The sequence below is a fragment of the Crinia signifera genome, chromosome 5 (assembly GCF_055691185.1).
Source record: "Crinia signifera chromosome 5, ASM5569118v1, whole genome shotgun sequence".
Classification (NCBI taxonomy): Eukaryota; Metazoa; Chordata; class Amphibia; order Anura; family Myobatrachidae; genus Crinia; species Crinia signifera.
In genome coordinates this window covers 332,752,716-332,774,100 of record NC_139221.1, presented here as the reverse complement: position 1 = coordinate 332,774,100, position 21,385 = coordinate 332,752,716, and the positions used below count along the sequence as shown (strand labels likewise).

The 21,385-nt window shown below is 49.0% G+C and overlaps 1 protein-coding gene across 7 annotated transcripts in view; it reads left to right on the top strand.

Moving 5' to 3' along the window:
- The window catches only part of LOC146005652 (alanine aminotransferase 2), a 174,137-nt gene that overhangs the window by 93,754 nt on the left and 58,998 nt on the right, over positions 1-21,385 (top strand). The window lies entirely within an intron of this gene.

The following is a 21,385-nucleotide window of genomic DNA, read 5'->3' as shown; positions in this document are numbered from 1 at the left end:
TAGTGACCTGGGTGCCTGTGTATAGTGACCTCTGTACCTGTGTATAGTGACCTGGGTGCCTGTGTATAGTGATCTCTGTGCCTGTGTATAGTGACCTCTGTGCCTGTGTATAGTGACCTCTGTGCCTGTGTATAGTGACCTCTGTGCCTGTGTATAGTGACCTCTGTGCCTGTGTATAGTGACCTGGGTGCCTGTGTATAGTAACCTGGGTGCCTGTGTATAGTGATCTCTGTGCCTGTGTATAGTGACCTGTGTATAGTGACCTCTGTGCCTGTGTATAGTGACCTGTGTATAGTGACCTCTGTGCCTGTGTATAGTGACCTCTGTGCCTGTGTATAGTGACCTCTGTGCCTGTGTATAGTGATCTCTGTGCCTGTGTATAGTGACCTCTGTACCTGTGTATAGTGACCTGTGTATAGTGATCTCTGTGCCTGTGTATAGTGACCTCTGTGCCTGTGTATAGTGATATCTGTGCCTGTGTATAGTGATCTCTGTGCCTGTGTATAGTGATCTCTGTGCCTGTGTATAGTGACCTTTGTATAGTGATCTCTGGGCCTGTGTATAGTGACCTCTGGGCCTGTGTATAGTGATCTGTGTATAGTGATCTCTGTGCCTGTGTATAGTGACCTCTGTGCCTGTGTATAGTGATCTCTGTGCCTGTGTATAGTGACCTGGGTGCCTGTGTATAGTGATCTCTGTGCCTGTGTATAGTGATCTCTGTGCCTGTGTATAGTGACCTGTGTATAGTGACCTGTGTATAGTGATCTCTGTGCCTGTGTATAGTGATCTCTGTGCCTGTGTATAGTGACCTGGGTGCCTGTGTATAGTGATCTCTGTGCCTGTGTATAGTGACCTGGGTGCCTGTGTATAGTGACCTCTGTACCTGTGTATAGTGACCTCTGTACCTGTGTGTAGTGACCTCTGTGCCTGTGTATAGTGACCTCTGTATAGTGACCTCTGTATATAGTGACCTCTGTGCCTGTATCTGTGTATAGTGACCTCTGTGCCTGTATCTGTATATAGTGACCTCTGTGCCTGTATCTGTATATAGTGACCTCTGTGCCTGTATCTGTATATAGTGACCTCTGTGCCTGTATCTGTGTATAGTGACCTCTGTATATAGTGACCTCTGTGCACCTGTTACACGTCCTTACACCATCTCACAAAGGGTTACTGTGGTATTTGCACAAGAACAAATTGTCCTGAAACTCAGGTTCTTTATGTTGTATCCGAGATAAATACAGGACCCAGATTACGGCCGCACGTCCTATATTGACGCAGAGATCCACGCCCTCTCACTGTGGCACAGATCCACGCCCTCTCACTGTGGCACAGATCCACGCCCTCTCACTGTGGCACAGATCCACGCCCTCTCACTGTGGCACAGATCCACGCCCTCTCACTGTGGCACAGATCCACGCCCTCTCACTGTGGCACAGATCCACGCCCTCTCACTGTGGCACAGATCCACGCCCTCTCACTGTGGCACAGATCCACGCCCTCTCACTGTGGCACAGATCCACGCCCTCTCACTGTGGCACAGATCCACGCCCTCTCACTGTGGCACAGATCCACGCCCTCTCACTGTGGCACAGATCCACGCCCTCTCACTGTGGCACAGATCCACGCCCTCTCACTGTGGCACAGATCCACGCCCTCTCACTGTGGCACAGATCCACGCCCTCTCACTGTGGCACAGATCCACGCCCTCTCACTGTGGCACAGATCCACGCCCTCTCACTGTGGCACAGATCCACGCCCTCTCACTGTGGCACAGATCCACGCCCTCTCACTGTGGCACAGATCCACGCCCTCTCACTGTGGCACAGATCCACGCCCTCTCACTGTGGCACAGATCCACGCCCTCTCACTGTGGCACAGATCCACGCCCTCTCACTGTGGCACAGATCCACGCCCTCTCACTGTGGCACAGATCCACGCCCTCTCACTGTGGCACAGATCCACGCCCTCTCACTCTGGCACCAGGATACAGTCACACGCCTCAATCTAGCACCAGGATACAGTCACACGCCTCAATCTAGCACCAGGATACAGTCACACGTCTCTAACTATTGTACAGAGGGATCGGTATGAAATCCCGGCGGTCGGAATCCCAACCGTTGAAATGTCGACAAGAGAGGGGGGGGGGACACGACACGTGGATTGGCTACCCTTGCTGGCTCGCTACGCTCGGCACACTATTTTATTCTCACTCTACAGGTGTCGTGGACACCCATGGAGGGACAATGTGACGGCAATGCGGCAGTCGGGATTCCGGTGTCGGTATTTTTTTACGGTCACATGTCTCTCATTATACAGATACAGGTCTCACTCTAGGGCACAGATACACATCTCACATGTCTCGACTAGTGCACAGATGTCTCATGCTGGGACCAGGATAAGGTCACACGTCTCACACTAGTGCACAGATATGTCTAATGCTGGGACCTGGATAAGTTCACACGTCTCGCACTAGTGCACAGATATCTCATGCCGGGACCTGGATAAGGTCACACGTGTCGCACTTGTGCACAGATATGTCTCATGCTGGGACCTGGATAAGGTCACATGTCTCGCACTAGTGCACAGATATGTCTAATGCTGGGACCTGGATAAGTTCACACGTCTCGCACTAGTGCACAGATATCTCATGCCGGGACCTGGATAAGGTCACACGTGTCGCACTTGTGCACAGATATGTCTCATGCCGGGACCCTGATAAGGTCACGCGTCTCGCACTAGTGTACAGATATGTCTCATGCCAGGACCCGGATAAGGTCACGCGTCTCGCACTAGTGCACAGATGTCTCATGCTGGGACCAGGATAAGGTCACACGTCTCGCACTTGTGCACAGATATGTCTCATGCCGGGACCCGGATAAGGTCACCCGTCTCACACTTGTGCACAGATGTCTCATGCTGGGACCAGGATAAGGTCACATGTCTCACACTTGTGCACAGATATGTCTCATGCCGGGACCCGGATAAGGTCACACGTCTCACACTTGTGCACAGATATGTCTCATGCCGGGACCCGGATAAGGTCACACGTCTCACACTTGTGCACAGATATGTCTCATGCCGGGACCCGGATAAGGTCACACGTCTCACACTTGTGCACAGATATGTCTCATGCCAGGACCCGGATAAGGTCACGCGTCTCGCACTAGTGCACAGATGTCTCATGCCGGGACCCGGATAAGGTCACGCGTCTCACACTTGTGCACAGATATGTCTCATGCCGGGACCCGGATAAGGTCACACGTCTCGCACTAGTGCACAGATGTTTCATGCCGGGACCAGGATAAGGTCACACGTCTCGCACTTGTGCACAGATATGTCTCATGCCGGGACCCGGATAAGGTCACACGTCTCGCACTAGTGCACAGATGTCTCATGCCGGGACCCGGATAAGGTCACACGTCTCACACTTGTGCACAGATATGTCTCATGCCGGGACCTGGATAAGGTCACGCGTCTCGCACTAGTGCACAGATGTCTCATGCCGGGACCCGGATAAGGTCACACGTCTCACACTTGTGCACAGATATGTCTCATGCCGGGACCCGGATAAGGTCACGCGTCTCGCACTAGTGCACAGATGTCTCATGCCGGGACCCGGATAAGGTCACACGTCTCGCACTAGTGCACAGATGTCTCATGCCGGGACCCGGATAAGGTCACATATCTCACACTAGTGTACAGATATGTCTCATGCTGGGACCTGGATAAGGTCACACGCCTCGCACTAGTGCACAGATGTCTCATGCTGGGACCAGTATAAGGTCACACGTCTCGCACTAGTGCACAGATAGAGGTGTCTCTGACACCACACACGAGGCGTCGGCTGGTTGGCTGCTGTATCTCACACCCCTGTATTTGTTCTGTATTAATATGTGATCTCACCGCTCACCTGGGCTGGAGATAAGCAGCTTCTGCTGACACTGAGGACTCAGGAATTCTCCTGATACAGCAGCGGGTGCAGAGATCAGAGATTGCTGCTCGCCCTCCGCCCTACCTGCTGCTCCTCTGCTTATTAACCCTTTGCCCGCGCCAGGCGTTCTGCCCTGGAGAGGATCCTATGTGTGTGTATACAGTGTCTATACGGGTGATATGAAGGCCGCTCATTTCTTAATATATAAAAGTCAAAATTTGTCCTTCTGTCTTTCTATACAAATCCACAATTTGAGGGAAGATCACATTACGAGCGTATTAAACACGGCTGAGGCAACTAAAAAATTCCAAATCGAAATTAATTGCTGTTAATTATTAATTAAAAACGAAATTTTTTGCTGTACGCTTGTATGTATGTATGTATGTATGTATGTATGTTCCAGCATAACTCCGGAATGACTGGAGCAATTTACACCAAACTTGGTACACCTATTACTTACAGTCTGGGAACAAACACTGTGGGGGTAACCAGTGGCGGAACTCCCGGAGGCAATGGAGTCAACTGCCGCCGGGCGCCAGCCTTAAAGGGGGCACCGGCTCCATTGCCCCCCGAAGTTCTGCTCAGAGGTGCTGCCTGGCGGTACCCTTACTTTATGCAGCGGTGCCCCACAGCCCCCTTCCTTCTCCCTGTCACCTGGTTGGCTGCCACTGTACTTTTCTGCAGCCAGCCAACAGTGACAAGGAGTCGGCTGGGAGAATCTACACTCCGCTGCCAGCAGGAGGCTCCCAGGGAGCAGTAGAGAGACCTGGAGGCCGGGGCTTAGCGCAGGCGCTCGCCGGGCAGGGAGCGTGAGCTGTCTGGGGTGCAGGAGGCCAGGTCCCCAGCACCTCCCTTCCGCGGCTCACCCACACTGCCGCTGGAAAGGAGTAAGGTCGCCGAGACTGATGGAGGGAGGCGAGTAGCACCGCTGCCGGTCCCAGCTGACAAGGTTAGAGAGAGTGGCTTAGCGCCTGATTAGCGCTTCAAGCTGGTCTCCTGCCACCACTGCAGCTAGACACGGCCTGTCTCCTGGCCTATCCTGCAGGACAGCATACAAGAAGAAACTGTCCCTACCTCCGTGGAGGCACTGCTGCTGCTGCTTGGAAGAACGTAGACCTCTGTGAGTACTCCTCAGAAGCCTTGCAGCCTGCCTTGCAGCCTCACTATACACCCCCCCCCACCCCTGCAGCTTAACTATACACCCCCCACCCCTGCAGCCTAACAATACAACCCCCACCCCGCAGCCTAACTATACACCCCCCACCCCTGCAGCCTAACTATACACCCCCCACCCCGCAGCCTACCTATACATCCCCCACCCCTGCAGCCTAACTATACACCTCCCACCCTGCAGCCTAACTATACACCCCCCACCCCTGCAGCCTAACTATACACCCCCCACCCCGCAGCCTACCTATACATCCCCCACCCTGCAGCCTAACTATACACCCCTGCAGACTAACTATACACCCTCTCCCCGCAGCCTATCTGTAACCATACCCCCCTTAGCCTATCCTTAATTATACACCCCCCTGTAGCCTAACCCTAACTATACATCCCCACAGACTAACCCTAACTATACATACCCTCCACAGCCCATAACCCTAATCATACACCCCGCAGCCTATAACCGTAATCATACAAACACACACCCTTCAGCCTGCCTTTGGCGCACACTGTTCTCATGTTAAGTATGGGGCAGGGGGGGGGCGCATAGTTTTGCACCTGGGCCAACAACTCTCTAGTTCCACCTCGGTCTCTAGCTATTTATCTATGGGGGGGGCACCAAGTTTTCTTGCCTCCGGGCGACATGGGAGAACTTACGTCACTGGGGGTAACACACCCCTAGGTGTGGGGCAGCAGCACAGAGTATATGCATGCATGTGACAGGGGCAGTGACATGATGTGAGGAGGGGAATGGAGGCAGCAGGAAGCCACAGACTGAGAGTTATATAGTGGGAGGAGCAAGGTCCCCAGCAGCACAGAGTATATCAGGAGATGGGGGATGTGTCAGTGAGGACAGGGCTGCATGTGACAGGGGCAGTGACATGATGTGAGGAGGGGAATGGAGGCAGCAGGAAGCCACAGACTGAGAGTTATATAGTGGGAGGAGCAGGGTCCCCAGCAGCACAGAGTATATCAGGTTAGGAGTGATGCATGTGACAGGGGCAGTGAGAAGGGCGCACCTGACCGCCGACGGGTCCTTATTGTACTGTGACGGGAGAAGGGCGCACCTGCCCGCCGACGGGTCCTTATTGTACTGTGACGGGAGAAGGGCGCACCTGACCGCCGACGGGTCCTTATTGTACTGTGACGGGAGAAGGGCGCACCTGACCGCCGACGGGTCCTTATTGTACTGTGACGGGAGAAGGGCGCACCTGACTGCCGACGGGTCCTTATTGTACTGTGACGGGAGAAGCGCGCACCTGACCGCCGACGGGTCCTTATTGTACTGTGACGGGAGAAGGGCGCACCTGACCGCCGACGGGTCCTTATTGTACTGTGACGGGAGAAGCGCGCGCCTGACCGCCGACGGGTCCTTATTGTACTGTGACGGGAGAAGCGCGCACCTGACCGCCGACGGGTCCTTATTGTACTGTGACGGGAGAAGGGCGCACCTGACCGCCGACGGGTCCTTATTGTACTGTGACGGGAGAAGGGCGCACCTGCCCGCTGGCGGGTCCTTATTGTACTGTGGGGGGAGAAGCGTGCACCTGACAGCCGGCGGGTCCGTATTGTACTGTGGGGGGAGAAGGGCGCACCTGACTGCCGACGGGTCCTTATTGTACTGTGGGGGGAGAAGGGCGCACCTGACCGCCGACGGGTCCTTATTGTACTGTGACGGGAGAAGGGCGCACCTGACCGCCGACGGTCCTTATTGTACTGTGACGGGAGAAGGGCGCACCTGACCGCCGACGGGTCCTTATTGTACTGTGACGGGAGAAGGGCGCACCTGACCGCCGACGGTCCTTATTGTACTGTGACGGGAGAAGGGCGCACCTGACCGCCGACGGGTCCTTATTGTACTGTGACGGGAGAAGGGCGCACCTGACCGCCGACGGTCCTTATTGTACTGTGGGGGGAGAAGGGCGCACCTGACCGCCGACGGGTCCTTATTGTACTGTGACGGGAGAAGGGCGCACCTGACTGCCGACGGTCCTTATTGTACTGTGGGGGGAGAAGTGCGCACCTGACCGCCGACGGTCCTTATTGTACTGTGGGGGGAGAAGGGCGCACCTGACCGCCGACGGGTCCTTATTGTACTGTGACGGGAGAAGGGCGCACCTGACCGCCGACGGGTCCTTATTGTACTGTGACGGGAGAAGGGCGCACCTGACTGCCGACGGGTCCTTATTGTACTGTGGGGGGAGAAGGGCGCACCTGACTGCCGACGGGTCCTTATTGTACTGTGACGGGAGAAGCGCGCACCTGACTGCCGACTGGTCCTTGTACTGTGACGGGAGAAGCGCGCACCTGACTGCCGACGGGTCCTTCTGTGACGGGAGAAGGGCGCACCTGACTGCCGACGGGTCCTTATTATACTGTGACGGGAGAAGGGCGCACCTGACTGCCGACGGGTCCTTATTGTACTGTGACGGGAGAAGCGCGCACCTGACTGCCGACTGGTCCTTGTACTGTGACGGGAGAAGCGCGCACCTGACTGCCGACGGGTCCTTATTGTACTGTGACGGGAGAAGGGCGCACCTGACTGCCGACGGGTCCTTATTGTACTGTGACGGGAGAAGCGCGCACCTGACTGCCGACGGGTCCTTATTATACTGTTACGGGAGAAGCGCGCACCTGACCGCCGACGGGTCCTTATTGTACTGTGACGGGAGAAGCGCGCACCTGACCGCCGACGGGTCCTTATTGTACTGTGACGGGAGAAGGGCGCACCTGACCGCCGACGGGTCCTTATTGTACTGTGACGGGAGAAGCGCGCACCTGACCGCCGACGGGTCCTTATTGTACTGTGACGGGAGAAGGGCGCACCTGACCGCCGACGGGTCCTTATTGTACTGTGACGGGAGAAGGGCGCACCTGACCGCCGACGGGTCCTTATTGTACTGTGACGGGAGAAGCGCGCACCTGACCGCCGACGGGTCCTTATTGTACTGTGACGGGAGAAGGGCGCACCTGACTGCCGACGGGTCCTTATTATACTGTGGGGGGGTGGACTCAGGATGGGGGGGGTTGGGGGTGGACTCAGGATGGGGGGGACGGGACTCAGGAGCGCTCAAGTGTTCAGCTGTTCGTCTGTTCGGGATTCCCGTGTTTGGATGGCCGAGCGTTGCCGAATCTCCCCGAGCAGCCATGATCCTCTCCGTGTGGCGACGGGGATTATCGGCAATGGGGGGAGTATCAGTGCTAGGGGTATGGAGGTGCGCCAGAAATGTCTCAGGAGAGCCCACTCCTGCAGTGCAACTCAGGCCGAGAAATTTCACTGAAGGGGTTAAAAGCCAAGGCCTGTATAATGTATAATAGAACAGCTGGGATATTGGGGGAGGCGGCAGCTGTATAATGTATAATATAACACCTGGGATATTGGGGGAGGCGGCAGCTGTATAATGTATAATATAACACCTGGGATATTGGGGGAGGCGGCAGCTGTATAATGTATAATATAACAGCTGGGATATTGGGGGGGGGCGGCAGCTGTATAATGTATAATATAACACCTGGGATATTGGGGGAGGCGGCAGCTGTATAATGTATAATATAACACCTGGGATATTGGGGGAGGCGGCAGCTGTATAATGTATAATATAACACCTGGGATATTGGGGGAGGCGGCAGCTGTATAATGTATAATATAACAGCTGGGATATTGGGGGGGGGCGGCAGCTGTATAATGTATAATATAACACCTGGGATATTGGGGGAGGCGGCAGCTGTATAATGTATAATATAACACCTGGGATATTGGGGAGGAGGCAGCTGTATAATGTATAATATAACACCTGGGATATTGGGGGAGGCGGCAGCTGTATAATGTATAACACCTGGGATATTGGGGGAGGCGGCAGCTGTATAATGTATAATATAACACCTGGGATATTGGGGGAGGCGGCAGCTGTATAATGTATAATATAACACCTGGGATATTGGGGGAGGCGGCAGCTGTATAATGTATAATATAACAGCTGTGATATTGGGGGAGGCGGCAGCTGTATAATGTATAATATAACACCTGGGATATTGGGGAGGCGGCAGCTGTATAATGTATGATATAACACCTGGGATATTGGGGGAGGCGGCAGCTGTATAATGTATAATATAACACCTGGGATATTGGGGGAGGCGGCAGCTGTGTAATGTGTAATATAACACCTGGGATATTGGGGGAGGCGGCAGCTGTATAATGTATAATATAACACCTGGGATATTGGGGGAGGCGGCAGCTGTGTAATGTATAATATAACACCTAGGATACTGGGGGAGGCGGCAGCTGTATAATGTATAATATAACACCTGGGATATTGGGGGGGGGCGGCAGCTGTATAATGTATAATATAACACCTGGGATATTGGGGGAGGCGGCAGCTGTATAATGTATAATATAACACCTGGGATATTGGGGGAGGCGGCAGCTGTATAATGTATAATATAACACCTGGGATATTGGGGGAGGCGGCAGCTGTATAATGTATAATATAACACCTGGGATATTGGGGAGGCGGCAGCTGTATAATGTATAATATAACACCTGGGATATTGGGGGGGGGGCGGCAGCTGTATAATGTATAATATAACACCTGGGATATTGGGGGAGGCGGCAGCTGTATAATGTGTAATATAACACCTGGGATATTGGGGAGGCGGCAGCTGTATAATGTATAATATAACACCTGGGATATTGGGGGAGGCGGCAGCTGTATAATGTATAATATAACACCTGGGATATTGGGGGGAGCGGGCAGCTGTATAATGTATAATATAACATCTGGGATATTGGGGGAGGCGGCAGCTGTATAATGTATAATATAACACCTGGGATATTGGAGGAGGCGGCAGCTGTATAATGTATAATATAACACCTGGGATATTGGGGGAGGCGGCAGCTGTATAATGTGTAATAGAACAGCTGGGATATTGGGGGAGGCGGCAGCTGTATAATGTATAATATAACACCTGGGATATTGGGGGAGGCGGCAGCTGTATAATGTATAATATAACACCTGGGATATTGGGGGAGGCGGCAGCTGTATAATGTGTAATATAACACCTGGGATATTGGGGGAGGCGGCAGCTGTATAATGTATAATATAACACCTGAGATATTGGGGGAGGAGGCAGCTGTATAATGTATAATATAACACCTGGGATATTGGGGAGGCAGCAGCTGTATGATGTATAATATAACACCTGGGATATTGGGGGAGGCGGCAGCTGTATAATCTATAATATAACAGCTGGGATATTGGGGGAGGTGGCAGCTGTATAATGTATAATATAACACCTGGGATATTGGGGGAGGCGGCAGCTGTATAATGTGTAATATAACAGCTGGGATATTGGGGGAGGCGGCAGCTTTATAATATATAATATAACACCTGGGATATTGGGGGAGGCGGCAGCTGTATAATGTATAATATAACACCTGGGATATTGGGGGAGGTGGCAGCTGTATAATATAACACCTGGGATATTGGGGGAGGCGGCAGCTGTATAATGTATAATATAACACCTGGGATATTGGGGGAGCGGGCAGCTGTATAATATAACACCTGTGATATTGGGGAGGCGGCAGCTGTATAATGTATAATATAACACCTGGGATATTGGGGGAGGCAGCAGCTGTATAATGTATAATATAACACCTGGGATATTGGGGAAGGCGGCAGCTGTATAATGTATAATATAACACCTGGGATATTGGGGGAGGCGGCAGCTGTATAATATAACAGCTGGGATATTGGTGGGAGGCGGCAGCTGTATAATGTATAATATAGCACCTGGGATATTGGGGGAGGCGGCAGCTGTATAATGTATAATATAACACCTGGGATATTGGGGGAGGCGGCAGCTGTATAAAGTATAATATAACACCTGGGATATTGGGGGAGGCGGCAGCTGTATAATGTATAATATAACACCTGGGATATTGGGGGAGGCGGCAGCTGTATAATGTATAATATAACACCTGGGATATTGGGGAGGCGGCAGCTGTATAATGTATAATATAACACCTGGGATATTGGGGGAGGCGGCAGCTGTATAATGTATAATATAACAGCTGGTATATTGGGGGAGGCGGCAGCTGTATAATGTATAATATAACACCTGGGATATTGGGGAGGCGGCAGCTGTATAATGTATAATATAACACCTGGGATATTGGGGAGGCGGCAGCTGTATAATGTATAATATAACACCTGGGATATTGGGGGAGGCGGCAGCTGTATAATGTATAATAGAACAGCTGGGATATTGGGGGAGGCGGCAGCTGTATAATGTATAATATAACACCTGGGATATTGGGGGAGGCGGCAGCTGTATAATGTATAATAGAACAGCTGGGATATTGGGGGAGGCGGCAGCTGTATAATATAACACCGGGGATATTGGGGGAGGCGGCAGCTGTATAATATAACACCTGGGATATTGGGGGAGGCGGCAGCTGTATAATGTATAATATAACACCTGGGATATTGGGGGAGGCGGCAGCTGTATAATGTATAATATAACACCTGGGATATTGGGGGAGGAGGCAGCTGTATAATGTATAATATAACACCTGGGATATTGGGGGAGGCGGCAGCTGTATAATGTATAATATAACACCTGGGATATTGGGGGAGGCGGCAGCTGTATAATGTATAATATAACACCTGGGATATTGGGGGAGGCGGCAGCTGTATAATGTATAATATAACACCTGGGATATTGGGGGAGGCGGCAGCTGTATAATGTATAATATAACACCTGGGATAATGGGGGAGGCGGCAGCTGTATAATGTATAATATAACACCTGGGATATTGGGGGAGGCGGCAGCTGTATAATGTATAATATAACACCTGGGATATTGGGGGAGGCGGCAGCTGTATAATGTATAATATAACACCTGGGATATTGGGGGAGGCGGCAGCTGTATAATGTATAATATAACACCTGGGATATTGGGGGAGGCGGCAGCTGTATAATGTATAATATAACACCTGGGATAATGAGGGAGGCGGCAGCTGTATAATGTATAATATAACACCTGGGATATTGGGGGAGGCGGCAGCTGTATAATGTATAATATAACACCTGGGATATTGGGGGAGGCGGCAGCTGTATAATGTATAATATAACAGCTGGGATATTGGGGGAGGCGGCAGCTGTATAATGTATAATATAACACCTGGGATATTGGGGGAGGCGGCAGCTGTATAATGTATAATATAACACCTGGGATATTGGGGGGGGGGGCGGCAGCTGTATAATGTATAATATAACACCTGGGATATTGGGCGAGGCGGCAGCTGTATAATGTATAATATAACACCTGGGATATTGGGGGAGGCGGCAGCTGTATAATGTATAATATAACAGCTGGGATATTGGGGGAGGCGGCAGCTGTATAATGTATAATATAACAGCTAGGATATTGGGGGAGGTGGCAACTGTATAATATAACACCTGGGATATTGGGGGAGGCGGCAGCTGTATAATGTATAATATAACACCTGGGATATTGGGGGAGGCGGCAGCTGTATAATATAACACCTGGGATATTGGGCGAGGCGGCAGCTGTATAATATAACAGCTGGGATATTGGAGGAGGCGGCAGCTGTATAATGTATAATATAACACCTGGGATATTGGGGGAGGCGGCAGCTCTATAATGTATAATATAACACCTGTGATATTGGGGGAGGCGGCAGCTGTGTAATGTATAATATAACACCTGGGATATTGGGGGAGGCGGCAGCTGTATAATGTATAATATAACACCTGGGATATTGGGGGAGGCGGCAGCTCTATAATGTATAATATAACAGCTGGGATATTGGGGGAGGCGGCAGCTGTATAATATAACACCTGGGATGTTGGGGGAGGCGGCAGCTGTATAATGTATAATATAACACCTGGGATGTTGGGGGAGGCGGCAGCTGTATAATGTATAATATAACACCTGGGATGTTGGGGGAGGCGGCAGCTGTATAATGTATAATATAACACCTGGGATGTTGGGGGAGGCGGCAGCTGTATAATGTATAATATAACACCTGGGATATTGGGCGAGGCGGCAGCTGTATAATGTATAATATAACACCTGGGATATTGGGGGAGGCGGCAGCTGTATAATATAACAGCTGAAATATTGGGGGAGGCGGCAGCTGTATAATGTATAATACAACACCTGGGATATTGGGGAAGGCGGCAGCTGTATAATATAACACCTGGGATATTGGGGGAGGCGGGAGCTGTATAATGTATAATATAACACCTTGGATATTGGGGGAGGCGGCAGCTGTATAATGTATAATATAACACCTGGGATATTGGGGGAGGCGGCAGCTGTATAATGTATAATATAACACCTGGGATATTGGGGGAGGCGGCAGCTGTATAATATATAATATAACACCTGGGATATTGGGGGAGGCGGCAGCTGTATAATGTATAATATAACATCTGGGATGTTGGGGGAGGAGGCAGCTGTATAATGTATAATATAACACCTGGGATGTTGGGGGAGGTGGCAGCTGTATAATGTATAATATAACACCTGGGATATTGGGCGAGGCGTCAGCTGTATAATGTATAATATAACACCTGGGATATTGGGGGAGGCGGCAGCTGTATAATGTATAATATAACACCTGGGATATTGGGGGAGGCGGCAGCTGTATAATGTATAATATAACACCTGGGATATTGGGGGAGGCGGCAGCTGTATAATGTATAATATAACACCTGGGATATTGGGGGAGGCGGCAGCTGTATAATGTATAATATAACACCTGGGATATTGGAGGAGGCGGCAGCTGTATAATGTATAATATAACACCTGGGATATTGGGGAGGCGGCAGCTGTATAATGTATAATATAACACCTGGGATATTGGGGGAGGCGGCAGCTGTATAATGTATAATATAACACCTGGGATATTGGGGGAGGCGGCAGCTGTATAATGTATAATATAACACCTGGGATATTGGGGGAGGCGGCAGCTGTATAATATAACACCTGGGATATTGGGGGAGGCGGCAGCTGTATAATGTACAATATAACACCTGGTATATTGGGGAGGCGGCAGCTGTATAATGTATAATATAACAGCTGGGATATTGGGGGGAGGCGGCGGCTGTATAATGTATAATATAACACCTGGTATATTGGGGAGGCGGCAGCTGTATAATGTATAATATAACAGCTGGGATATTGGGGGGAGGCGGCGGCTGTATAATGTATAATATAACACCTGGGATATTGGGAGAGGCGGCAGCTGTATAATGTATAATATAACACCGGGGATATTGGGGGAGGCGGCAGCTGTATAATGTATAATATAACACCTGGGATATTGTTGGAGGTGGCAGCTGTATAATGTATAATATAACACCTGGGATATTGGGGGAGGCGGCAGCTGTATAATGTATAATATAACACCTGGGATATTGGGGGAGGAGGCCGCTGTATAATGTATAATATAACACCTGGGATATTGGGGGAGGCGGCAGCTGTATAATGTATAATATAACACCTGGGATATTGGGGGAGGAGGCAGCTGTATAATGTATAATATAACACCTGGGATATTGGGGGAGGCGGCAGCTGTATAATGTATAATATAACACCTGGGATATTGGGGAGGCGGCAGCTGTATAATGTATAATATAACACCTGGGATATAGGGGGAGGCGGCAGCTGTATAATGTATAATATAACACCTGGGATATTGGGGGAGGCGGCAGCTGTATAATGTATAATATAACACCTGGGATATTGGGGGAGGCGGCAGCTGTATAATGTATAATATAACACCTGGGATATTGGGGGAGGCAGCAGCTGTATAATGTATAATATAACACCTGGTATATTGGGGGAGGCGGCAGCTGTATAATGTATAATATAACACCTGGGATATTGGGGGAGGCGGCAGCTGTATAATGTATAATATAACACCTGGGATATTGGGGGAGGCGGCAGCTGTATAATGTATAATATAACACCTGGGATAATGGGGGAGGCGGCAGCTGTATCATGTATAATATAACACCTGGGATATTGGGGGAGGCGGCAGCTGTATCATGTATAATATAACACCTGGGATATTGGGGGAGGCGGCAGCTGTATAATGTATAATATAACACCTGGGATATTGGGGGAGGCGGCAGCTGTATAATGTATAATATAACACCTGGGATGTTGGGGGAGGCGGCAGCTGTATAATGTATAATATAACACCTGGGATGTTGGGGGAGGCGGCAGCTGTATAATGTATAATATAACACCTGGGATGTTGGGGGAGGCGGCAGCTGTATAATTTATAATATAACACCTGGGATATTGGGCGAGGCGGCAGCTGTATAATGTATAATATAACACCTGGGATATTGGGGGAGGCGGCAGCTGTATAATATAACAGCTGAAATATTGGGGGAGGCGGCAGCTGTATAATGTATAATACAACAGCTGGGATATTGGGGGAGGCGGCAGCTGTATAATGTATAATATAACACCTGGGATATTGGGGGAGGCGGCAGCTGTATAATATATAATATAACACCTGGGATATTGGGGGAGGCGGCAGCTGTATAATGTATAATATAACATCTGGGATGTTGGGGGAGGAGGCAGCTGTATAATGTATAATATAACACCTGGGATGTTGGGGGAGGCGGCAGCGGTATAATGTATAATATAACACCTGGGATATTGGGCGAGGCGTCAGCTGTATAATGTATAATATAACACCTGGGATATTGGGGGAGGCGGCAGCGGTATAATGTATAATATAACACCTGGGATATTGGGGGAGGCGGCAGCTGTATAATGTATAATATAACACCTGGGATATTGGAGGAGGCGGCAGCTGTATAATGTATAATATAACACCTGGGATATTGGGGAGGCGGCAGCTGTATAATGTATAATATAACACCTGGGATATTGGGGGAGGCGGCAGCTGTATAATGTATAATATAACACCTGGGATATTGGGGGAGGCGGCAGCTGTATAATGTATAATATAACACCTGGGATATTGGGGGAGGCGGCAGCTGTATAATATAACACCTGGGATATTGGGGGAGGCGGCAGCTGTATAATGTACAATATAACACCTGGTATATTGGGGAGGCGGCAGCTGTATAATGTATAATATAACAGCTGGGATATTGGGGGGAGGCGGCGGCTGTATAATGTATAATATAACACCTGGGATATTGGGGGAGTCGGCAGCTGTATAATGTATAATATAACACCTGGGATATTGGGGGAGGCGGCAGCTGTATAATGTATAATATAACACCTGGGATATTGGGGGAGGCAGCAGCTGTATAATATATAATATAACACCTGGGATATTGGGGGAGGCGGCAGCTGTATAATGTGTAATATAACACCTGGGATATTGGGGGAGGCGGCAGCTGTATAATATAACACCTGGGATATTGGGGAGGCGGCAGCTGTATAATGTATAATAGAACACCTGAGATATTGGGGGAGGCGGCAGCTGTATAATATATAATATAACACCTGGGATATTGGGGGAGGCGGCAGCGATATAATGTATAATATAACACCTGGGATATTGGGGGAGACGGCAGCTGTATAATGTGTAATATAACACCTGGGATATTGGGGAGGCGGCAGCTGTATAATGTATAATATAACACCTGGGATATTGGGGGAGGCGGCAGCTGTATAATGTATAATATAACACCTGGGATATTGGGGGGAGCGGGCAGCTGTATAATGTATAATATAACACCTAGGATATTGGGGGAGGCGGCAGCTGTATAATGTATAATATAACATCTGGGATATTGGGGGAGGCGGCAGCTGTATAATGTATAATATAACACCTGGGATATTGGGGGAGGCGGCAGCTGTATAATGTATAATATAACACCTGGGATATTGGGGGAGGCGGCAGCTGTATAATGTATAATATAACAGCTGGGATATTGGGGGAGGCGGCAGCTGTATAATGTATAATAGAACACCTGGGATATTGGGGGAGGCGGCAGCTGTATAATGTACAATATAACACCTGGGATATTGGGGGAGGCGGCAGCTGTGTAATGTATAATATAACACCTGGGATATTGGGGGAGGCGGCAGCTGTGTAATGTGTAATATAACACCTGGGATATTGGGGAGGCGGCAGCTGTGTAATGTATAATATAACACCTGGGATATTGGGCGAGGCGGCAGCTGTATAATGTATAATATAACACCTGGGATATTGGGGGAGGCGGCAGCTGTATAATGTATAATATAACACCTGGGATATTGGGGGAGGCGGCAGCTGTATAATGTATAATATAACACCTGGGATATTGGGGGAGGCGGCAGCTGTATAATGTATAATATAACACCTGGGATATTGGGGGAGGCGGCAGCTGTATAATGTATAATATAACACCTGGGATATTGGGGGAGGCGGCAGCTGTATAATGTATAATATAACACCTGGGATATTGGGGGAGGCGGCAGCTGTATAATATAACACCTGGGATATTGGGGGAGGCGGAAGCTGTATAATGTATAATATAACACCTGGGATATTGGGGATGCGGCAGCTGTATAATGTATAATATAACAGCTGGGATATTGGGGGAGGCGGCAGCTGTATAATATATAATATAACACCTGGGATATTGGGGGAGGCGGCAGCTGTATAATGTATAATATAACAGCTGGGATATTGGGGGAGGCGGCAGCTGTATAATGTATAATATAACACCTGGGATATTGGGCGAGGCGGCAGCTGTATAATGTATAATATAACACCTGGGATATTGGGGGAGGCGGCAGCTGTATAATGTATAATATAACACCTGGGATATTGGGGGAGGCGGCAGCTGTATAATGTATAATATAACACCTGGGATATTGGGGGAGGCGGCAGCTGTATAATGTATAATATAACACCTGGGATATTGGGGGAGGCGGCAGCTGTATAATATAACACCTGGGATATTGGGGGAGGCGGAAGCTGTATAATGTATAATATAACACCTGGGATATTGGGGGAGGCGGCAGCTGTATAATGTATAATATAACACCTGGGATATTGGGGATGCGGCAGCTGTATAATGTATAATATAACAGCTGGGATATTGGGGGAGGCGGCAGCTGTATAATGTATAATATAACATCTGGGATGTTGGGGGAGGCGGCAGCTGTATAATGTACAATATAACACCTGGGATATTGGGGGAGGCGGCAGCTGTATAATGTATAATATAACACCTGGGATATTGGGGAGGCGGCAGCTGTATAATGTATAATATAACACCTGGGATATTGGGGAGGCGGCAGCTGTATAATGTATAATATAACACCTGGGATATTGGGGGAGGCGGCAGCTGTATAATGTATAATAGAACAGCTGGGATATTGGGGGAGGCGGCAGCTGTATAATGTATAATATAACACCTGGGATATTGGGGGAGGCGGCAGCTGTATAATGTATAATATAACACCTGGGATATTGGGGGAGGCGGCAGCTGTATAATGTATAATATAACACCTGGGATATTGGGGAGGCGTCAGCTGTATAATGTATAATATAACACCTGGGATATTGGGCGAGGCGTCAGCTGTATAATGTATAATATAACACCTGGGATATTGGGGGAGGCGGCAGCTGTATAATGTATAATATAACAGCTGGTATATTGGGGGAGGCGGCAGCTGTATAATGTATAATATAACACCTGGGATATTGGGGAGGAGGCAGCTGTATAATGTATAATATAACACCTGGGATATTGGGGAGGCGGCAGCTGTATAATGTATAATATAACACCTGGGATATTGGGGGAGGCGGCAGCTGTATAATGTATAATAGAACAGCTGGGATATTGGGGGAGGCGGCAGCTGTATAATATAACACCTGGGATATTGGGGGAGGCGGAAGCCGTATAATGTATAATATAACACCTGGGATATTGGGAGAGGCGGCAGCTGTATAATATATAATATAACAGCTGGGATATTGGGGGAGGCGGCAGCTGTATAATGTATAATATAACACCTGGGATATTGGGGGAGGCGGCAGCTGTATAATGTATAATATAACACCTGGGATATTGGGGGAGGCGGCAGCTGTATAATGTATAATATAACACCTGGGATATTGGAGGAGGCGGCAGCTGTATAATGTATAATATAACACCTGGGATATTGGGGAGGCGGCAGCTGTATAATGTATAATATAACACCTGGGATATTGGGGGAGGCGGCAGCTGTATAATGTATAATATAACACCTGGTATATTGGGGGAGGCGGCAGCTGTATAATGTATAATATAACACCTGGGATATTGGGGGAGGCGGCAGCTGTATAATATATAATATAACACCTGGGATATTGGGGGAGGCGACAGCTGTGTAATGTATAATATAACACCTGGGATATTGGGGGAGGCGGCAGCTGTATAATGTATAATATAACACCTGGGATGTTGGGGGAGGCGGCAGCTGTATAATGTATAATATAACACCTGGGATATTGGGGGAGGCGGCAGCTGTATAATGTATAATATAACACCTGGGATATTGGGGGAGGCGGCAGCTGTATAATGTATAATATAACACCTGGGATATTGGGGGAGGCCCAGTAGCGCATGCAGGGGGGGGTTTCTGAGTACCCAGAAACCCCCCCTAGGAGTCTCAGGACCCTAGCCTGAAAGCTGAGGGTCCCCTCTTTCCATGGGTATAAGAATTTTAAAAATCGGCCCTTGGGAACAGGAGATATCTGACTTCAAAGCAGTGATCCCCATCCAAGCCTATTAATTGCTCTTCCCAGTCAGATATTTCAGGTTCTGTCTGACGAGTTTTTCTGAGGGTATATTCCAAAAGCTGGGACTCTCCTCCTTTGATGGACACTAGTAGCTTGTCTCTACTGTTCCTAAAATCAGTGATATCAGCCTTCCAGCAGCTGGTTACTGCTCCACACACCTGGTATGTAGTTTTATATTCTCGTTGGCAGATTGCTCTGTCTCCTGAACTCTCATCCCCTAGTCCACAATACAATTTGGTAGGTGGGATTCTCTAGTTTTTAATTCCATTAAAATCTAAGAAATCTATTTCTGGGAACTGGAGATATCTGCAGTCAAGCAAGCTGTCTTCCCACCAGAAAATTATGAATAATAAGCCCACTCCACTATACACCCCTCCTCTGTATATTAAACATCCTCTACCACCCTGGAAGTTATGTATCAGGGCCCTTTCATTCAGCCAAATGCCCCCTTCTCCCACCCCATCTCCCACCATCTGTGTAGTAAAGGGGTAATTAGTGGAAAGTACTGATCCAGGCCCTACATGCTGAGCAGTTGATATAATACCCCCTACCACCCGGGGCAAAGCTTCCCCCACCCCTACCGCTGGAGGATCGGTAAGTGCCCCAATACATTGCTGTGCCCAGGGGTCTACACTGCTGTTGATGCCCCTGTGTATATATATATATATATATATATATATATATATATATATATATATATATATATATATATATATATATATATTTTTTTTTATTATTATTATTTATATACATTTGGTCTATCTATAATACTTTAACTGACCCGACATATACTGGGACACCTAAGTGTCCATCTCCGTGCTTTGCTCCGCCCCTCTGGAAACCCCCTTCTGAAAATCCTGCGTTTGCCACTGCGGCGGCAGCTGTATAATGTATAATATAACACCTGGGATATTGGGGGAGGCGGCAGCTGTATAATGTATAATATAACACCTGGGATATTGGGGGAGGCGGCAGCTGTATAATATATACTGTAATATAACACCTGGGATATTGGGGGAGGCGGCAGCTGTATAATGTATAATATAACACCTGGGATATTGGGGGAGGCAGCAGCTGTATAATATAACACCTGGGATATTGGGGGAGCGGGCAGCTGTATAATGTATAATATAACACCTGTGATATTTGGGAGGCGGCAGCTGTATAATGTATAATATAACACCTGTGATATTGGGGGAGGCGGCAGCTGTATAATGTATAATATAACACCTGGGATATTGGGAGGAGCGGGCAGCTGTATAATGTATAATATAACACCTGGGATATTGGGGAGGCGGCAGCTGTATAATATAACACCTGGGATATTGGGGAGGCGGCAGCGATATAATGTATAATATAACACCTGGGATATTGGGGGAGGCGGCAGCTGTATAATGTATAATATAACACCTGGGATATTGGGGGAGGCGGCAGCTGTATAATGTATAATATAACACCTGGGATATTGGGGGAGGCAG